The sequence below is a fragment of the Protopterus annectens genome, chromosome 2.part2 (genome assembly GCF_019279795.1).
Source record: "Protopterus annectens isolate FY-2018-M chromosome 2.part2, PAN1.0, whole genome shotgun sequence".
In the NCBI taxonomy this organism is placed as follows: domain Eukaryota; kingdom Metazoa; phylum Chordata; order Ceratodontiformes; family Protopteridae; genus Protopterus; species Protopterus annectens.
Window position 1 is genome coordinate 731558398 of NC_056730.1, and position 21161 is coordinate 731579558.

At 38.0% G+C, this 21161-nt stretch overlaps 1 protein-coding gene across 1 annotated transcript in view; it reads right to left on the minus strand.

The window, feature by feature from the left end:
* Window positions 1–21161, minus strand: part of ARSK (arylsulfatase family member K) — a 1632787-nt gene that overhangs the window by 1140987 nt on the left and 470639 nt on the right. The window lies entirely within an intron of this gene.

Below are 21161 nucleotides of genomic sequence, written 5' to 3' on the forward strand. Positions count from 1 at the left end.
GTGCAAAGTTTACAGCGTGTTTTGGGCATGGTCAATTATTTAGGCAAATTTATACCAGATTTCAGTGAGTTGATGGCACCTTTGAGAGAGCTAACACGCAAAAATGTTGTATGGTCATGGCTGCAACATCATCAGAAAGCATTTGATGACCTTAAGCAGAAAATTGCCACCTCACCTACGTTAAGGTACTATGATGTGAATAAACCACTTGTTCTTTCCTGTGATGCTTCAAAATTTGGTCTAGGTGCAGTTATTCTTCAAGAGGGCAGACCAGTAGCTTATGTATCTAGGACACAATCAAACAGACACTTTACGCGCAAATTGAGAAAGAGCTTTTGGCGATAGTTTTTCACATGTTCTATGTTTCAAGATTGTATTTATGGTCAAGCTATACAGATTATCAACCTCTTGTTACCATTCTAAAGAACCCTATGCATTCCACTCCAGTGAGATTACAAAGAATGATGCTTGGGGTTGCAAAAGTACTATTTCAAAATGGTCTACACTAAAGGCAAATTGCTCTATCTGGCTGATAGCTTATCCAGATCGCCTAGAAGTACAACAGAGCAGCTTGATGCTGAAACTTTTTACTTTGATGTAATGTCAGTGCATAATCTTTCCACCACTAGATTTGATGAGTTGACCACCGCTAGACTTGATGAGTTGAGAGATCACACTACAACTGATCCAATTTCGCAAAAGCTTCACCACTACATCAATGTCGGATGGCCATCAAAGCAACCTAATTCATCACCTGAGGTGCAACTGTATTTTCCCTACAGAGATGAATTGTTGATGGAAGATGGCATTATTTTCAAAGGTCCTAAAATTGTTGTCCCTGCTTCCTTAGAGCAAGAATATATTCGAATTTTGCATTGTGGTCACCCAGGTTTATTATCCACTAAGAGAAAGGCAAGAGAATTAGTATTTTGGCCTTCATTGTCAAAAGACATTGATAGAGTTCTTTCTTCTTGTTTAGTATGTAATAGTACCAGAGTGCATTTGCAAAGAGAACTGCTTCAGCTAAATCCAATACCTGAACTACCTTAGTCTACTGTAGCAACTGATATCTTTGAGTGGAACAATCAACACTATTTGGTTTTGGTAGACTCTTACTCAAATTTGTTTGAAATTGATCTGTTACCAAACTTAACTTCAGCAGCTGTTATCACTAAGTTAAAATGTCATTTCTCAGTCCATGGTAGTCCACACAAACTTTATTCTGACAATGGTACTCAATTTACTAGCCAGTTGTTTCAGAAATTTGCAAGAGAATGGGACTTTGTACATGTCACTAGTAGTTCTGAATATCCTCAATCCAATGGTCTAGCTGAATGAGCAGTACAGCGTGCAAAGCAATTACTTGAGAAGCCAAAGTGTGACAATATCGATGCATTTTTGAATTTACTTAATCTCAGAAACATACCTCGTGATGATATTCTTGGCTCAAAGATTACTTTCCAGACAAACTAGAACTACGCTACCTATTTCATCAAGTTTGTTACAGCTTAACTCTAAGAACAATAAAATCATCATGGCTCAATTGTTGAAGAAGCATAATATCCAGAAATCTAGTTACGACAAATCAAGCAGATTACTTTGTTTGTTAAGGGAAGGAGAGACGGTACAAATTCAGACAACAAAAGGTTTTCATCAAATAGGACATATTACAGGCATCTATGCAGAGCTGAGATTCTATTTGGTAAGCTCCGAGAGTGTGGAGTATAGGAGGAATCGCAGACATCTTCCTGTATCAGAATCATCATCATTGCAATCACAACACTGTTTCTGTGATGCAAACTCTAAATCAAAGATTGAGTCAGACATTGTTTCCAGACCAGAATGTGTTCAAAAGTCTGATTCTGTTCCAGAAAGTAATTCAAATATGGATGAGTTTCTAAGCCTAGCGTGAAATACACAGCAACATGGACTTGACTGTGTATATCTATGTACTTAGTTTTGCATAATGCATGTCTTTAAATTATCTGTGATTTCTACATGCTAAATAATCTCATGACAAATTGCATGATCTATTTTTCAAAGAGGGAGGATGTAGATCAGTGTAATGTGTGTGTGCTATGTCTTTAAGAAGCATGCGAGGCTGTGCGTGTGTGTATAAATTCCAGACATGTGCAATCCCTAGTACCATTTTGTAGAAGCAGCCAGTGAGTCACAAGTCTCAAAATGATCACAATAGTCAGTTTGTATATAAGTTGCTTAGTCATAGTCAATAAGCCTCTACAGTGATGTGTGTGTACAGAACAAAGTTAATTAAACAGAACCCACGAAGACTTGTTAAACAAGATGAGCGACAGTCACCAAATCCCTGGATGAATGCAAGATGGTGTATACTGCCTATCTTGGCCTAGCCAAGGCTTTTGACACAATCCCCCACTCAGGTATCATTGAAAAGCTAACCCTTACATCACTAGTTGCATTGTCAAATGGCTCACTGACAGAACACATTCTGTCAGAGTTGGTGACTCCACCTCTACCAGTAGACCCATCACCAGTGGCATAACACAAGATCTGTGCTGGGCCCTTTACTATTTGGAATCTATTTCTCGGACGTCCAGGATAAAGTAAACAACCTTTGACTTACCAAGTTCAATGAGCATTGCAAACTGGATGCAATCACTGAGACCCCAACAATGTTAATATATTACACGAGGGGCAACACAGACAAATGGCTAGTGCCAAAACCACAGTCTAAAACTAATAACAAAAAAGTGCATTACTATCTGCTTAGGCAAAGCATAATTCCCTGCCAATTACAATACTGACAGCACCCCCCTAAGTTCAAACCCAGTGGTGTGAAATCTGGGAACACAGGTAGATAGCAATCTGAATTTCAACCACCACGTTTCCACAGTGGTAAGGAAAACCTTCTCATAACTAAGGGCATCCCATCCAAATCTAAGGATGTTGTAACTCCACTGTACTTGACCCTCATCAGACCATTAATGGAGTACAATGCTCCCTTCTGCATATACCTCACCAGACATCTGTAACAGCTGGAGAGACCACAGAGGTTTCTCATCAAGAAAATAAACGGCCTCCAAGCTATAACTTACATGGACAGACTAAAAGCCCTCTCACTGCACTCTGTATCATACAGGCTGCTGAGGAGCAACTTATACATGGCCTACAGGGCAGTCTCTGACCCTGCCTTGATGGAAATGCTGCACATCTGCAGGTCAAATGGCACAAGAGTCACTAGCTCTAAGGAACTTAACCTAGCTTGTGACATTAACAGAACATGCTGAAGAGACAGACATTTCCCACAGAGACTGCTGCTGCTCTGAAATAAACTTCCAATTCAAGTGAAGCAGAGTTCCTCACTGATTCTGTTTAAGTGCAACCTAGACAAATGGATAGAAGACAGCAAATTCACCCTGGGGGTGGCACCCACGTCTCTCATGGACAGGGGTAGTCGGTGTTGATCATAGACTCAACTCTGCAAATTACGTACATCTAACCAAGGACAATTGAGGCAACTCAGGTTTAACATGGCTAGGCTTGTAAAGGCTCTTTGGCTGCTAGTCTAGTAACCTCCTATGAACCTATAAAATGCAAAACCATGGGTGTAATGTAGGCAGTCCACCACAGCCCAGTCCAGGGTGATAAAGCCAATACAACTTAAAAAGACAAAAAAATAAAATATTAAAATACCACCAAGACCACCGATCCAAGAAGTAAGAGAATTTAATGAAACACTTAGCTCCTTGGCTTACACAGCCTTCCAAGAGTAAATGAGCCTCCTGCATCCCCTTAAATAATATAACCAACTCTGTGATTATATAATTTCAAGGTAAGTTAAGAACTTGGATCAGTCATAACCTGGGCCCATAAAAGAACAAGAATAATGCAATACTTTGCACTTTATTAGTGAAAGTATAAATATGAAATAATTCACAGTGAGCACAAAATGTATAAACATTAGAAACTGAAAGTAATACAAATCATCATTATAATAGGCCTAGGAGTTATAGTATGAAGTCTGATCAGTATTATGAGATGTACAAGTTGTTAGTAGAACTGGTTAAAATTATGTATATAAGCAACATTTTCAGGTGCAATTTTAGTTCTACTGTACCCCAAACCTGGTTTGTTAGTAAGTATATCAGGTATCAAGAATGTTGAGATGTGGACATATTTGCTTGTGTTTATTTTTAGTTAGTTAGTTATTGACATATGATTACTTGAAAGTCTGACTTGGTAGGAGCCCATTTTCAGTGGAGGCATAGGGAGAAAGCTCCAAAGTATTACAAAACATTTTAAGAACAATAATTTTACAGTCTTTAAAAATAATACAAAAAACAACTACAGTTTACATAATTATACAAATTAGACATAATATGAAAATATTTGCTAAGAATAAACACAAGTTATATCGTAATGGTTTAATACTCAGAGAAATTTTAGCCAAATTATAGAGAAATTAAAGATAAGTTAGTATAATACAAACAGGAATTGCAATATGAAGTGAGAAAAAACAGGTGTATGGTATATTTAGAGAAAAAGCCTGGGAAGAAAAATTAAAAGAAGTAAGGAAGTGAGTGAAGAAGGGAGAGAAAGGAGATGTAAGGTATAAATAGGTAATTTGTTACATTTAGGGATATAGTTTATCCTATTGTTGAGCAAGAACAGAGACAACGTTTAGCTATGAAGCCTTTCAGAATGGTTTTGAAGGACGGGAGGGACGGTACTGACCTGATGGACAGAGAGAAGGAGTTCTAGGCCTTAGCAACATGGCATGAGTACAGACAATACCCAGAAGATTTGATAGGCTTGTGGACAGACAGTAGTTTTTGGACAGTGGCCAACTGGAAATATAGCTGTGTAGAATGTTATTTAGTGTTGGACAAGCAGAGGTTTTTTAGATAATTTTATAGGGGGTAAGAAGCTATGTATATGCTAGTTAATGGGGCAGTTCTAACGAATTTAAGCTTTTCAATGCTACACAGTGGCAGGTTCTGAAAAGGGTATTTACTGCAAATTAACAAGTTTGTTACAGCATTGTTCAAGTTTTGATTTGTGTGATGCTTGAAGATTAATAAGGATGGGTGCACCATAAAGAAGTGTTGGGAGGAGATAAGCAGTGGCAGGTGTAGCTTTAGTAACATCGGTGAAAACGTTGTTGGCTCTATAAAGCATCCCTAGTTTTTTATGAGTATTTCTTCTACAATTTTGTATATGCAGGTCAATTTAAGATTATCATCCACTATCATCCCTAATACAGCATATGCGGTCAGTTTGTAAATGACAAAATGTTTTGTATGCTCTGTTTTACTATTTTCTATTATCTAATTGTTAACGTTCTCATAATCATCTTCAACCCCCTTTTTTCATTTTTTTTTTTTTTTTTACATAGGGTCAATGTGTCACCTCAACTGTTGCCATCTCTCTTGATTCAGTGCCATTCAACCATCTTTGGCAATCATGCCAGACTGTCACAAGTCTTCCCTCAAATAATCCAAACCACCCCTTGGCTGGACATTCTTATTTCGTCTTTCTCCCAAAGCTTCTTGACCAAATCACCTTCTGCTTTCCTCCTGATCTAACAGGACCACCACTGTAATCAGTTCTTGACCTTCTCTAGAGTTGGGTCAACTCCAGTCTCTGCTTTTATGTCCGCATTTCTTCATTTGTCTCACACTGTACATCCTACCACCCATGTCAGGCACTTCATCTCCACTATCTCACCTGCTCTGCCATCACTGCCTGCGTTTCTGTGCTATGCAGAAGCACTGGTTATACTAACACTTCGTACGCCTTACTTTTCAGTTTCTTTACCATTCTTCTGCCATATACTACACCTGACACTCACTGCTAGTTGCTGCGGCAACTGCACTTTTAGCTTTAACCTCCTAATTTAGATTTTTCTTCTCCTGAACCACTCCTCACATATACTTGAAGCTGTTTGAATATTTTTCTCTTATATCTTATTTTTCAGCTTCTTATGATTTCCACTGTTTGCTGCAATGACAGCGATTTTATTTATACCCAGCTTCATCCCGTGTGTCTTCAGTTTTCTATTTCAATCCCCTATCCTGTGCCATTCCTGTTCAAAATCTGCTTGTAGTGCTATATCATTTGCATACATCAGATTTGTTGACCTTTCTTCTCTGACCAGTTTGCTAATGTAGTCCATCACTAGTATGAACAGCAGTGGACTCAAAGCTGAGCCTTGATGCACAACCACTCCCACTGGAAACCCTCTCTGTGATTCTGAACACTGTTCCTGCTTCTATCATTTGGTCCTTACACTTACTTCCTTTAATTCTATCAGTGTTCCTTGGACTTTGAACCATTGCAAGTCTGCCGGAGTCAGTTTTCTTGGGACTTCGTAATATGCTTTCCCAAAGTCTAGAAATGCCAAACTGGATTTTTTTCCTCAGTTCCAGTTTCTTCTCCATTATGTGTCTCACTGCAAACATCAGGTCATTTGTGCTGTATCCTGATCTGAAGCCAAACTGCTCCTCTTCGATCTTGCTTTCTACTGCTTTGTGTATTTTTTCATCACCCTCTTCAGTACATCCATACATTGAGATAAGGAGTTTGCTACTGTGTATTGTCTGCAGTTGTGAAAGGTTCCCTGTTTTTGTACAATGGCACTAGAATATTTATTCTCCAGTCATCTGAAATACTCCAGGCTCTCCAGACTACAAAGTATACCCTCAGGAGCCATTTTTCCATAACTCACACAACATCTTGCTCTAACCTGCCTTCATTTTCCTTAGAGTTATTACTTCTTCAATAGCAGGTTCTTCTTCCTCTTTCTTCATAGGTTGTGCATTGGGCAGTAAAGCTTCTGTGGGGTTTTCTTCATTTAGAATCTGCTAGAAGTACTAATTCCATCTGATTTTGATGTTCTCTGAACTGGTGAAAAGATTATTGCTGGCATCCCTTATGAATGGTGTTTGATGACTATCATTTTGTATTTGACATGCAACCTGATTGGATTATCTTTATGCCATTTACCAAGTCACTTTCCAGAAGATGGGTTTCTCTGATGTCTTGTTTTTTGCCATTACAACTGCTCTCTTAGCTTCGTTGTTAGCCAACTAATATTTCTTCTTAGATTGGTCTATCTTTTATGTCTCTCACTTCTTCCCACCTTCCTACATTCTTTTAATAACTTCATGGATTTCTGCATTCTACCACCAACTTTACTTATGTACCTTATTTCCAAACTTTGTTCACCTGCATATCAGTTCTTTAATCCTTAAACATGCTGTTTTGAGGCTCTGCCTTTTTCCTCCTCTTCCTGGGGTGTTAGAGCTCAAATGTATTTCCCTGAATTCCTGTGGTTTTGGTCCTGTCAACTTCCAGGTCTTCAGCCTAGTCTGTGTTGACCCTAGAGCTTTCTCTGACCACTGCTTGCAGATGATTGTAGCCACTAATGATTTATGCTGGGTACTGACAGATTCATTAGGGATGACTTTGCAATCAGTGATTCTACCTGAATGCTTTTTCCTTAGTAGGAGGAAGTATACATGAGTTGCATGTTGACCACTCTTGTATGTGATTTTGTGACAATCTCTAGTGATAAACCATATACTGGTCACCATCAAGCCATTTGCCAGACAAAAGTCTAGAATGGCCTCTTCTTTATTCCTGTTGTCCCACCCATGTATCAGCCCTCATATTCAATTCTGTTTATCCCTATATAAGCATTAAGTTCCCCCATTGTAAATATAAACTCATTTTGTCCTACTTTATCTAGAAGGTTCTACAGTTCTACAACTGCTGTCTGAATGAATGCTTTTCATCACCATCACAACTCTGCTATGTGGCACAGGATGACATTATGAACACTGGTTTATCTTTTCACTGAAGTCTGATTGCCATGAATCTGTCACTAATTCTGATTACATTGCTCACTGCCTTCAAAAGACTCGCTATCAGCACAATTCCCATACCATGTCATCTGTCCTTGCCCTGGGAGTAGACTTTGCTTCACTGCCCTTCTACTTTGCCTCCTGGATAGACACAATGTTCAGTTTCGTCCCTGCCATTATGTCATCCACTTCCAAGCTGTAACCTGTCAGTGAACCTCTATTCAGTAAAGCAATCATCAGTTCATTTGTGGCACACTGATTAGTTTTACGCCCAGATTGCATTCAACAAAGTTATCCCAGGTAAACCAAGCTGGGGAAATGACATTACCAGACAGTAGCTTATTAACTCAAGGCTGCTGGGCGTTATGGCAGACCACACTGGGCAAGAGGGGTGCCTGGACCACTCTCATCATTAAAACTGGTCCCTAGTGTAGATCAGAGTAGGCCAGGTCCTCAAGCCACTTAGGACCAACCATCACCAGTTTGTGATGACATTAGTCAAACTGACCAAGTCATCTAGACCCAATTTTTATACGATATTGCTAGCCTTGACTTAGCACACAGTCTGTGACCCCTATTCTCCTATCTAGAGGATACGCTGTACCGCAAATGATGCCTAATATAGTCAGTCTACAAAACCCTCCTCCCCACAGGACAATCTACAGTCTGCGCTGCTGCCCATTGCTCCATTTAGTTGTGGGTGAATTCTTTTGGTATACGTGTGAAGTTCAACTGGAAAGGCTGGGTTTGAACCTTACGTCCTTTAGGTAGAAAAAGCAGGCATATTTTTGGGAGGTGAGAAGACCACACCTAGTCAGGGGGAGAATATGCAAACATAGACCTTAGCTATTATGCCAACCTTGTCTGCAAGCTCTAATAATGTTTATTCCAACAATATACTATTAACTGTACTTTGCATCAAAGGCCCACTTTGGAGTAGTACATTATCCTGGTCAACAAATACCCAAATAATATATTTAAGTAAATAAATAAATAATAAAAATAAAATAAACAGAGGAAGACAATGACATAAGTGAATGAAGAGGACCATGTGTGATATGCAGATGCAAATTATTGAAGGATTTTAAAACAAATAAACATGTTAAGAGAGGTTAAACCACTTTAAGGAAACCAAAATAATTATTCTCTTCTATAAAGAACAGAAGATAAAAGCATTTTAACTAAACATGTTATATTTCCAGTCCTTGAATATTCTTTTCTTCTTTTCTTACTTGGGTCCTAATCAAACTGCTGTCAATCGCAAGTGACAATAATATCTTTTTTTACTTTAGGGTTTAGTCTCTTAGACTGGAACATCATTATCTTGCAAAAAGCAAACATGCTTCAACACACAAAGGGCTACTTTATCCCAGCCTCATGTAATAGCTATAATTTTACAGCAGAAATGCTGGCCTACCCCACAGTCCTTACCATACCTCTCAATCTCTTAGAACAAGAAATTTGGACAAAGCCATGAATAAAAGTACAACAAAGGCCCTTATAAACTTAGAAAGTTGATAGAATAACAGGTTTTGCATTAGCATGAATTTTCTGAAGTGTATGAAGTCTGAAACTCAAACTTCTGTCATTATTTTCTAACTTTAATGTTTAATAATGTGCTACTAATTTGCCAGAAAAAACACAATTTTATGAAAAACGGACCAAAAATCTGGAAATTCTGCAAAAATCTGTACAGTTGAGAACATGGTCACTCCTTACTAATGTTTAGACCTTTCATCCAAGCTCTTTGAAAATCTGTTCCCCGATAAGCTGACCCCAACTCAAACCAAGTATTAACCTGAATGTTTTGTTAGAGCTTTCGTATTTTGAGACCAGAGTTATGGAATTGTCTTCCACTACATGTCAAGACGTCACTATCCCTCCTTCAGTTTGATGTTAAGTTACAAATATATTACCAAAACGAGGAGCTCTGTTAACTGTGGCTAAAATTACTGGTTTGAATATTTCTTTATATAACTGTTTGGGCTTTGCTAGTTAATTGTAGTTGAATCGAACTTATCATATTTTTCATTATATCTCAGAGAATTATTTATAAGTTGTTGTAGTCATTAATTCTCCAATTACCCTTTAATCCAATTCAGGGCTGTGAAGGGGCTGGAGTTATCCCAGCATTCAGAGGACAAAAGGCAGAGAAACTAATCCTGGGTAGGATATCAGTGTATCATAGGTTTTAAAGACACATAGGCATAAGCATTCAGCAGCACGCTGCACACACACACACACACACACACACACACACACACACACACACACACACATATTATGGACAATATGAAGGCTCACCATTTCAACTATACCATGTCTTTGCAATGTAAAAGGAAACTGCTCCATTTAGAAAACACTGATGCATACATGAAGGGCATGAAGATTTTCAATAAAATAAACACCAACTTGGAACTAAACTTGAGAAAGTACTGCTGTGATACAGCATATTATTCATAAATATATTATAAAAAACATGCCGCTCCAGTGATATAGAGGGCTAAAATCCTGACTACAGCGCAGTTGACCCGGGTTCAATTTAGTGGTTCAGTTGATTGACAAAGTGGTGGGGAAAGATGGCCGTGCCCCCTCAAGGAGGCTGAATGTTTAGATTTGCATTCCCAGCTGCAATCCCTGGTGAAGGCTGGGAATGTTGTGTGAGGGGGGGCATAGTTCAGGGACAGGTAAGGATGAAGGATATGACTGAGCTGCTGAGGAGGTGGAGTGGTATGCCACACCTTCCCAGGGCATGCCAATCCCTCGAGCGTCACCACAACACAGGGAGGGGGAGTGGTGGGTACAGCATAAATAAAAAGCCCTGCTTATGCAATGGAGTCATCAAAACCTCCCAGGACATTGCGTGCCAATCCCTCGAGCGCCACCATAACACCATGCTGGTGGAGTGATAAGCCACACCTTCCCAGGGCATGCCAATCCCTCGAGCTTCACCACAACACAGGGAGGGGGAGTGGTGGGTACAGCATAAATAAAAAGTCCCGCTTATGCAATGGAGTCATCAAAACCTCCCAGGACACAATTAGGCTCCACGACCAGCCCTAGCAGAAGTGAAAAAAGTCCTTGGGGAATCAAAGTAGCTGGTAGACCCTGCACTGGCATGAAACACTGTGTAGCAAAGTCATAATATGACTTAGGAGAGAAGAAAAAAAAAAAATATATATATATATATATATATATATATATATATATATATATTAAAGTAGTAAAAACAAAAACCGCACACAGGATAAACGCTCCTGCACGAATAATAAAACTATAATAGTCACTTGAACAAACGTTTGTCATGCAGGTGCGAAAATGAATAAAGCAATTCAGTTCAAATAAAAGTCTCACAAATAAGAGCAGTTGATAACTGTATATCCAAGGTTTCAAAACGATCTCCTGTAAGACTTCTTAAGCTGTATATAAATCCCAAAAGTGATCCAAAGATGATATATCAACGTAAATATTCAATAAAATAGGATTTTAATTATTTGCAAATAGATAAGTAAGCGCTTTCACCAACAGGCTTTGTCAAACTTTAAACAGTCAAATGCACCATCACTACAAGTTTAAATAGTATACAGCCTACTCCTGATAGGTTAATTAAACAGGCAAATTATTCAATTGAGCTTTAAAGATACACCAAGCACAAAAGGCATCTGTGTTCTTACATCTCACTAGTGAAGCTTATACATATATTCTAAACTGTTAACCAGTCCTGATCTATCAGTGTTCTAAGTACATACATATATACGTACAATACATAAAATATCTGTATATGGAAAATTTAGCATACTCAATAGACTAGCATCTAAAAAATCTAAAAACATGTTATAAATATACATATAATCATATGTTTATAATATATAAATACACATAAATATATACTAAAAATGCATTCCATTATGTTAGTAAACGTAGTAAATAATTACCTAAACTCTAAAATCATACCTTTTGAACAAGAAAAAAGATTTTTTAGATGCTAGTCTATTGAGTATGCTAAATTTTCCATATACAGATATTTTATGTATTGTACGTATATATGTATGTACTTAGAACACTGATAGATCAGGACTGGTTAATTTAGTAGATATGTATAAGCTTCACTAGTGAGATGTAAGAACACAGATGTCTATCAGGAGTAAAACTTTGATGTGACCTGTTGGTGAATATGAATATTCGTTGATATCATCTTTGGATCGCGATTTATGTATCTTACAGGAGATGGTTTTGAAACCTTGATATGGTTATCAACTGCTCTTATTTCTGAGACTTTTATTTGAACTGAATTGCTTTATTCATCTTCGCACCTGCATGACAAACGTTTGTTCAAGTGACTATTATATATATATATATATATATATATATATATATATATATATCTATATATATATCTATATATATATTTGACGTAATGCTGGGTGATCCAGGATGAGATGCAGATGACGACTACAGTACATAACAGGGAGGATGGCTGAAGCTGAGAAGCAGACACAGACAGTACCACATAAGAAACTCAATGCCCCAGGGAGAGGTTTAGTTGCAGACAACACCAAATAAGAGGAATGACTAAGGACACATGGTAGTAGTTTGCTAATACAATCACTTATAGGAAATAAACTTCTCCAAAGGTGGAACCACAGAATGCTGCTCTACTAAATGGATTAAAATCTTGGTAAGATGGTGCTGAAATGCCAAACTGAACTAGTCTCCTGACAGGGCCTGTGTTTGATGTAAATCAGCCTGATATTTCAGATGCTGTCTATTCTTTTATTATCTCTCAGTATAAGGCTAGCTAAAGACAATATCTGCATTTGAGAAGATAACCACATAGAGGTCTTGATCAGAATATTCATCCTGACCATAATTATCAAAACTCAGGCTGAATGGGGGTCAGTAGCAGTGGACCTAAATATCACCTGCTGATTGCGTTTTACAGTAATGAACAGCACAATATACATGATTAGAAAAGAAAGTTACGAACATCCAGAGTGTCAGAGTCAGCCAAGGAAATGAGATTCTGAGCCAAAGACCTTCAAGGTTATCCTGCAGTCATAGTGTTCTTGAAAAGTCTTATTCATTCAATTCCCAAATGAACAGTTTTTAAGACACTTGAAATTGGATAGTTAGATAAAGTCAGCAAAGTGAACCCCTTCATCTGCAGTACTACAGGAACATAAGAAACCCCCTAAAAATAAAGTTGTGACAAATAGCAGCACTTATCACCAAATGTGAAGACCAGGCTAGCACTGCAGGGGTTTAAATCCCACAATCACCAAACAGCATACCACCTGGTTACTTGATAGGCAGAGACTACAGTCCATGGATTTGCTCTTACTGTCCCAAACAGATCTGATGGCTACCAGAGGGACAGTCTCTCAAGTCACACCATTGGTAATCAACAGGTTAAAGTAAAGAAAACTGCACTCATATCTGACCTCAAGACAAAAGGGAATATGCAATTCTGTCCTGAGTATCACCTTCCAACATCTACTCCAGACTGTGACTACATACTGATCTCAGAGCTCAGTTTTTGGCCTAGCACTCCAGTCCCTTTTTCACCAGTCTCTCTGTGAACCACATTGTCTTTTAGTGCTCTCATGCATGGCAACTAACTTCCAAACAAATTATTTTCACAGACACACATGCACATGCACATGCACATGCACACACACACACACACACACACACACACACACACACACACACACACACACACACACACACACAAAAGCATGCACACACACTTTACAGGCTGGAAGAATTATTCTGTTCCCCATAACATTCTTCCTGGCACTACAGTACTGCCACCACAACCACAGATTCAGCTAGAGATCAAAACACAATACTCTGCTAGGGACCAAAACACAACAGTTACCCGTCACTCTTGAGTTAGCCAAACATGAAAGTATAAAAGCAATATCTCTTAAGTAGTATGCATAAGCAATCTGGCTAAATAGAGGCAAATTCCACAACCTGCCGCCTGGAGTGCTAAATAATACTCTCTTCTCAAATAATACCTAAATAAATAATACATACCAGCCACATGATCTTAAAAGTGAATAATTAAAACATTACTTAAAAAATAAAGACTGCTGATACAGTTTAAATATGCATATGTCAATGCAGTGCATAAAGAATAACAAAATAACAGTCAGCTATTTAAAGAAAAGCCTCTAAGTAAGCAAGAAAAATACCTTAGCTGTCTTTTGCTGAAGAAATAATTGATGTAACTGTTCTAAGTCAGTAGAATTATATATGGCATGATTCAAGCAGACAACCACAGATAATGTCACGAAGCTCTCCTAAGCAAGACTGACTGACTTTGCTTTCAGCTCTTAATATAGACATCTGTGCTTATCACTTCAATTCCCACAAAAAGAAGCAGTGACCAAAAGTAGTTTTCTACATTTGGACTCCCAAATGTAGTGAAATAGTTTCTTAGTAGCAAGGACTAATTATATTAGCCCCTTCCCATAAACAAAAAACAACAGAAAATAAAAACAAAATACTTGATTTCTAATACATCTATTAACTGTTATCCCTGGCTAGGTGCACGTTTGAAGTACAATGCAATTGCATTCTTGTTTTTTTGACACGGGAAAGTAAGAAGTTACATTTTGCACTTAAGATACAAATTCTCTTTTTCTCCACTGGTTTACACAGAATCACATATTCTCAGGCCACAGAAACACGCATATTGTACATTAAAAAGAGCTCAAATATAGATTACAAAGCTGACAACAGTTTGAAACAAAAAAAGGAAAAAAAAACATTACATTTTAAGTCAGTTTTCTGTGCCCAGGCACCATATAGCCCAATAAAAGCGAATATGAAAGGAAGGTCAAGGTCAGAACACTCTTTAAAAATGGGTGCTATATATCAAAAATCAGCTGATTAAGCAACACGCTTCAAAACTGTGCAGTCACAAAACAAACTTTCACATGGTACTGAAATGTGCCTAATGGTTAGCACTGCTTAATAAAAGGAGTATACCACAAATGTCATTAGCAACACATCCTCTTCTTTAAGTAAATGCAACTTTAGAAACTAAAACGTGTTTACAAAGTTTGTGTGTGTGTATTAATTGTTCCACTTCAAATAATCTAAAACCCATAACATCTAAATTCATAACAGTGAAACCATAACATCTAAAACCCAAAACATCTAAAACCCATAACATCAAATTTCATAACATCTAAAATTTGCATCACAACATCGTACACCACAAATCACATGAAAATAACATCCCCTCCACCCATTACACCACCAAACTAACAAACACAATTTTTACTACGTTTCTGTATGGGGGCAAGCCCCCCTGCATCCCCCATGTACCCCCTGTTAAATATACCAACTCCGAGACTGAACTATAGTGGGAAAAAGTTAATTTCCTAACCCTACTGTATCACAATCACCTTAAAGAATGTACACATAATGTCTATATCACTAACCTGTATGGTCTAAAAACTACACAGAGAGTGGCAAAATAAATGGTATATAAATAGTATAAATTCCTGCACTATATAAATAATAACTATAGAAATAAAAACTACAACATCTCATAGTGATACCACAAAATTAATATAATAAACTATAGCATTTACACGTTTGATGATAGACTACTACATATTGTACATTTTAGACGTTCTAAAATTCGATGTTGTCAATTTTAGATTGTATGAATTTTAGATGTTTTGATTTTAGATGTTATGGGTTTTTATATACATATATATATATATATATATATATATATATATATATATATATGTACAAACACACAAACATATACCTGTATATGTATAACGCACAACATATTTTGTATGTATGTCTGTGTGTTTGCATGTACATGTTTACTAGGTTTAACTGGAGAAGACTCATTAGGTACTGTTTTAGTTACTATTTTCTGCAGTGACTGCTGGATTTTCCTACTTAAGGGGCCTGCACAGGAACGTGAGATGTAGCCAAATATTTATTTTAATTGTTTATTTTCTGTTTGTGACATTTTAGTTTAGTGAGCCTTTCCAGCTATAATCATGGTCAAAGGCAGACAGTCGATGCATAGAACATTTGCTTGCTTCTGTTAAGAAATACACGATTTTGCATAGAAAATATATATCTCACATTACAACATCGGACTAATAAGCTGCATGCAGAAATACAAATGAATTATTTTTTATAATCCAGAGAACAGACATCATTATTTATTTGCAGTTATAATATCTGCATTACAAGTGTTCCTAGCCTGTAAAAAAGCAACAACATTCTAAAATATCAGATACATGGTGTAAGAGTAAGAGTCTGAATGAGGTCAGTGTACATTGTACAATGTAGGATGGTAGGGAGTTCGAAACTGCTACAGCCATTTTAGAAATCACACTCTCTATGATGGTTACTGTAAATAATGGTTGGTTAATGTGAGAAAAATTCTGATATCCAAGTGTGTAGTCTTATATACACTGGGCCTGTGTAATACTTGGTATTTAAGAAACATCCTCTTTTCTTATCGAAAGCAACCCTGTTACAGTACGGAGTATCTGAATAATATGTTGAATTGTTTATACTTGCCTCTGTGACTCTGTCATTGACTTGAAAGCAACACTCTTCATTTTTCACTGTCAGCCTAGTGAGTAGTGACTGAGTGGATTGGCTCATCTATACCTTAGTCTTTGATTTTCCCTTATGTGGATCCCTTTAACACTGAATTGAAAACATTATAGTTAAAGTTACCTTCTAGAGCTTACATTTTCACATTATTTTCCTACATAGGATTTTATTTGTTGGTACATGTGACCATTTATGAAATGAGTGAATTTTAAGGACAAGACATTATAGAGCAAGGTATCAGTGTTGTTAATGTAAAACATTAACAATCAGATAGTCATGCTCTTAACTAATGGCATCCAGTAAGCGTTAATGTTTCATTAAATGGAATGATGTACTTAAAAGTTCAAAGAAAATCTGTTTCAATAGCTGACTAGATGGATCCAATTTACAAGAGAACGGTATATTAATAATAACTGTTGCTTCCTTGACACTGATACTCACAAGGTGCTTGAATCTTTAAGTACTGAACCTCCTTAGACCCTGAATCCCAAATGTAGTAGTAAAAATGCCAGTACTGATGATTTAAACTCTAAAGTGAAGACAATATATGCTGATTACCACTCGTCTGATTTCTAATGTTCATCCTTCCCCTAAACAAAATAGGAAGACAAGAGCCTTAGGTGACAGTAGGGATACAGCCAACAAACAATGTAGGGATACAACCAACAAACAACTAGAAACCGTCTTCCCACAGCAGAATGAAAAGATAAATGCTAACAACATCCCAGGTCTTCCTCCTGCATCACAGTAACCTGATGTGCAGGTTTAGATTTTGAAAGAGAATCACTTTTCTCTTGTCTTTGTGTTCTCCAGCTTTACAACAGCCTGATAAACAGCACAAGACTGCATCAGCCAAACAAGTACTTGTCCTTAGGGATTCCACAGTTAGGACCCTGACAAACATGCTTCCCAGAATGGAGTCATTTCAGTGCCACAGTGTCATGTTTAAAGGGAAGAATGCAGAATGCTGGCAAATACTGAAGAAGCAGTTAAGAAGCTGAATTCACCAGAAAGAAAGTATGATTTGGTCACTACTGCTGGAAGCATAAATGATATAAGTAAAATCTCTTATGAGTCTTGTATAGCTGAGACAAGAGAAATGGTGTGTTGAAGCATCAAAAAGGAATTCTCAGTTGCCTTTACAGGCACTCCCCCCTCCGATGCTATATGCATAAAATAAAGACAGATATGTCTACCGGTACTCTTCCATTATCGGAGCAACGTTGATAACATTAAAAGATACATGTCAGCAAAGCTGACATTGCATTTGAAAGAAAACAACAGATTTAATGAGGAACAGACAGAAAATCTGAGCAGTTGAGAGGTATGTGCTGAAGTGCAGTGCACAGGGTTAAAAGTAAGGAAAATAATGAGACAGGTGATGATTACAAGTGAAAATAGTTTTCAGAGCGTTCAGAATGTGTTTATTGGGCAAGTCCGACTTGCGCAGAAAAGTGACAGCTTCTCAGTGGAGACTCAAGGAGAAAAGGCCCATAAATAGTTAATTAGAAATGCATAAGTGCCATACAAAAATACATTTCTTTTATTTCATTTAATTTTTATATTTTTTCATTCACTTGCCCCTAGCTGCTGAGCGATTCCTGGCTTTAGCGTCCTTGGCTGTATACCTAGCTATCCATATTGCTTATGCTGCAGTACTTTAAAACCTTCCTGCTTGAAGACTAAGGACCCCTTCCAGGTCTCCAGCTGCAATCATCTCACTGCCTCCCAACCAGATACCTTCTCAAAGAGGAAGCAAGAAATAGTACCTAGCTATCCATATTGCTTATGCTGCAGTACTCTAAAACCTTCCTGCTTGAAGACTAAGGACCCCTTCCAGGTCTCCAGCTGCAATCATCTCACTGCCTCCCAACCAGATACCTTCTCAAAGAGGAAGCAAGAAAGTATGTGCTATCCTACACCTGATAATTAGTCTGTCTGTATCTAGTCTTTCAGGTGGTTTTAAAGTACGCTTCCAAGCCAGGATAGTCAGTAGCCTTACCCCCTACCCATCACTTAACCTGTATATCTCTCTTATCACTAGTAAATGCCCCCTAACTGTCTTTATCCTACCATATCTTAAGCCAGACTCTAAACTTATTTAAACATCTGTTGTTTATGCCCACCAGGTGGCACCCATCCCCAATCTTACTTCCCATAGGTCTATCCCTTTGGCTCGCAGTCTATTTCACCTACACTGCTGAGGTGGAAATCTTGCTAATACTCTTGCCTGTTTAGATTTTCTCCTCCTAGTTGTACCCCTTTGTTCCACGTAATTTCTCTAGCTCTAGCTCAACCATCTCTACTCTTTCTCTTAACGATACTTACCTTCAACAGTCAGTGCTCTGCTGATTGTTTCTATCTCAACCTGTCCTCCTCCTCTTGTTTCTGCCCACTCCATTCGCCCTGCAGGCTCACTTCGCTCCCCTGCCCTACCCCCAAATCTCACCCACCCCCAAGCATCCTAGACATGTAATACTAGACCACACCCTCCTCCACTTTCCAGCAAATAAGACGCTCCCTCTACATGAGATAATTAACCACACCCACTCAGCACACAACCTATCACTTGCCCCCTCCTATAGCTCTTTTACTACCACATAAACCTCTTTTACTTCTACACACCTTTCATACCTTGCTTATATTTTTTCCGTAATTATAGTACTCATGCCTACCACTACTACCCCTACACTAACTAAACTACTACTCAGCACCATACTTTTATCCATCTTAAGCTCAGCCTATGTCCTAACCTCCTTTGAACACCTAACTTATTTTCATTTTCAATGCCCCAACAAACAAACAACCACACATAGTCACACCCCCACCCAAAATAATATAAACATCTTATCCACACCTACAAAATAACTAGCAAAGTACCACAGACTGGCACACATTAAATACAATAGCCTAATACCTAAAAAAGCTCAGTATCAACTTGGTAACTTACATTATATTTTGCTTAGACTAAAAAAGCATTCCTTGCAAGATGGAGACATCCATCCTAATCCAGGCCCAGATAATATCCTTTCTACTGAATCTCTCAACACTAAACCCTCTATCCTACATACCCCAAACAAACACCATAATGCACTCCTGATAGCACACCTCAACATTCAGATTGTTAATAACAAAGTTCCACATCTACACGCTGTCTTGGATGTACACTCTTTTGACATTCTATGTTTGACAGAGACATGGCTAAAACCAGCAACCCAGGATAATAAAATCCTTCCATTAGGCTACAATATACTGCAACTAGACTGTTTAAAGAGAAAGGGAGGAGGAGTAGCAATTGTTTTCAAGGATGGATTACAAGTCACCTCATTACCTTATAACACACCTAAAGACAGTAATGCAGAAGTTCTTATTTCTAAAGTACAACTTAATTCTAGTAAATCCATGTACATCTTTTGCATCTACCTACCTCCTAGGAACACTATATCTACACTTGAAGACATACTTAATTGGGCAGCATCAACCTTTCCACAAGAAACTATAATTCTTGGTGACTTCAATATTGACTGGAAATGCTTTGCTACTGACCACCCTACTTCTCATATCAACCTTCATGGTTTCTCACAGACCATCACCTCCCCAACTAGAATTAACAAACCAACCAAAAAAGAGAGCACCTTGGATTGGATCCTTATTAATAACCACCATCAAACTTACAAAGTAGGTGTCCTCCCTGACGATGTAAGTGACCACTCTTTGACCTATATAATCAGGCAAAAGATTGATATCCCACACCAAACATCATATAGGACTATACGGTCAAATAAACAGTTTAACCAAAGGTTATTCCAAACTGAACTTAGCTCTTGTGATTGGTCTCCCCTAAAAATACTCCCACTTGAAGAGGCTGTTATACACTTTAACTCTACCTTCTTAAATATCCTTGACCAACATGCACCAAAACGTACCATCAGAACTAGGTCTAAACCGGCCCTATGGCTCTCTAAAGACACCAGGAAAAAAATGTTACTAAGAAATAAAGCCTGGACTAGGCGGAGAACTACAAAAAACTTAACAGATCAACAAACATTTAGACAAATGAGAAATATGATAAAAAAAGCTATACTTTCAGACAAAAAAAACTTTTACTGTAAAATGCAGCAAACTAACCTAAACAACCCCCAGAAATTCTGGGCAAGTATCAATAGTCTGTTACACCCCGGTCACTGCAGTACACCAACCCCAACTGGTGCTAATCAGGAAACTCCCAACCAAACTGCTAATGCGTTTAATACCTTCTTTACCGAAGCCATCCAATCTCTAGCCAGCCACCTAACCCCTGACAGCTCCAGCCTTCCTAACCTCATCTCCAGCTCTCTTCCTACTTTCCTATTCCAACCCATCTCCACTAATTTCATCCACAAACTCATTCTAAAACTTAAGCCTTGTACTCCTTCTGCCAGATTCCAGCACAATATCTGCAAAAAGTTGCCAAAGCAGTAGCTTATCCAATATCAATCCTAATAAACAGAACCATTAACGAGGGAACCATCCCAGTCATCTGGAAAATCTCACACATTATCCCCCTACATAAAGGAGGCAACTCAAATGAATACTCTAACTACTGACCTATAGCCCTACTATCCCCCTTAGCAAAAATAATGGAGAAATGTATTCATCATCAACTTCTAGACCACTTACTAAAACATAACCTACTTGCACAAAGCCAGCATGGCTTTAGACCGTACC